The sequence below is a fragment of the Helianthus annuus genome, chromosome 16 (genome assembly GCF_002127325.2).
Source record: "Helianthus annuus cultivar XRQ/B chromosome 16, HanXRQr2.0-SUNRISE, whole genome shotgun sequence".
Classification (NCBI taxonomy): domain Eukaryota; kingdom Viridiplantae; phylum Streptophyta; class Magnoliopsida; order Asterales; family Asteraceae; genus Helianthus; species Helianthus annuus.
The window spans coordinates 8,506,434-8,508,416 of record NC_035448.2 but is presented as its reverse complement, the minus strand read 5'-3'; the positions used below and the strand labels follow the sequence as shown (position 1 = coordinate 8,508,416).

General features: G+C 31.2%; 1 long non-coding RNA gene across 1 annotated transcript; it reads right to left on the bottom strand.

The window, feature by feature from the left end:
- Positions 1 to 1,150: 1,150 nt before the first annotated feature.
- LOC118488436 lies at positions 1,151 to 1,720 on the bottom strand. Its single transcript, XR_004884707.1, has 2 exons — positions 1,520 to 1,720; positions 1,151 to 1,424 (listed from the first exon to the last, which is right to left on the bottom strand). It is a non-coding gene; the product is annotated as an uncharacterized LOC118488436 (long non-coding RNA).
- Positions 1,721 to 1,983: the final 263 nt, after the last annotated feature.

Here is a 1,983-nt window from a genome sequence, read left to right as displayed (position 1 = left end):
CAACACCTTATGCATAAAATTGTTCCTAATTTAGGGAATGTAAATGTAAATGTTAAATAGTTTCAATAAAATTCTTTCTTTCCTTAATTAAGTGACAAATTAATTTTTTTTTAAAAACATTAACATAATTAAATTTCAAAATTTAAACTTACTTAAAATAAGAAAAATTAAAAAAAAATGGTAAGAAATAATATGATACACATGTGACCTTTTTGGAATCATTTATGGTTGGAACTAATAATAATGATGCACATGCAACTTTTTTGGAATCATTTATTAAAATATTATATACATTTCTTTTGTTTTACTCTCTAAAATATAAAAAACTTGTGGCTTAAGCTATTAGACCTCGTCTCCAACAACATTTAACCAAAATAAGATGTTGAAGAATTTCTAAGTATTGCATATGCATGTTATTCATGTTGGATAGTAAACAATATTGAATGTATACCTAAATACAAATGCTAGTTATTAGATTCATAGCTGATTTCAAGCAGAGACTACAATTTGTGGACGATTATATCATTTTCATCCTATATAAAATTTGTTGGATTTAGAGTTAAATGCCATTTTAGTCCCTGTGGTTTGGACCATTTTGCCAGTTTAGTCCAAAGGTTTCATTTTTAATCTGTGGGTCCAAAAAGGTTTTACAGTTGCCATTTTAGTCCACTGGGTTAACTTCATCCATTTTTTCTGTTAACGAGAAGGCCAATTCGGTCATTTTATATGGCTGAATTGCCCCTTTAGTTAACAGAATTACATACAAAATGACCAAATTGGCCTTCTCGTTAACAGAAAAAATGGATGAAGTTAACCAAGTGGACTAAAATGACAATTGTGAAACCTTTTTGGACCCACAGGTTAAAAATGAAACCTTTGGACTAAACTGCCAAAATGACCCAAACCACAGGGACTAAAATGACATTTAACTCTTGGATTTATATCATAAAGTTTGAAGTTTGAGTAAACTGTCATTTCGATCCCTGTGGTTTGGGCACTTTTATCATTTTAGTCCAAATCTCAAACCTTTTTAAATCTGGGTCCCCGTGGTTTCACTTTTATTGTCATTTTAGTCCAAAATTCAAAATACCCCTTATTTGACTATTGCAAGCTGCCTATTTTGTCTTTTTGTTCAGGGGCAATTTTGTCCTTCTCAATTTATTATAACATATTAATAAACTAAATGAATTATACATAATTCATTTATACCCTTATATAAACAACATACTCTTCTCCCGTTTAATCATCATCTTCCCAAAAAAAACCCTAACATCAAAATCGCCCCACATATATGCATCAACTATATTACATACTTATACCAAATCAGGCTCTGATTAGTAGGTACGGAAGCGCCACGGGTCCATAGGCAGCTATTAGCAAGATCAGTATTATCAAGTCCAAGGCTTTCACCTTCAGTTCCCCACCTGAAGGCAAATGAATGTTGTATATAAAGATTGATGATGCTTGAGATAATATGATAATGAAAGGTGGAAAATAATAACTGGTGTTAAACGTGAACCTGGTAGGTCTATTTGTTTGATGAATAGTCCTCTTTGGTGTTCTTCAGGTCAGAAAGGATGACTGGATATAGGCCTGCCCCCATGACGTCGAACCATGGATCATAGTTCTGTAAAAAAATTAATAAATAAATATGCATAACTTAGTTTAAGTGTGGATTAAATTTTGGGGAAGATGATGTGTGCCAATTTTGAGGTTAGGTTTTTTTGAGGAAGATGATGATTAAATGAGGGAAGAGTATGCTATTTATATAAGGGTATAAATGAATTATGTATAATTTATTTAGTTTATTAATATGTTATAATAAATTGAGAAAGATAAAATTTCCCTTGAACAAAAGACAAAATAGGCAGCTTGCAACAGTCAAATAAGGGGTTTTTTGAATTTTGGGCTAAAATGACAATAAAAGTGAAACCACAGGGACCCATATTTAAAAGGTTTGAGATTTGGACTAAAATGGCAAAA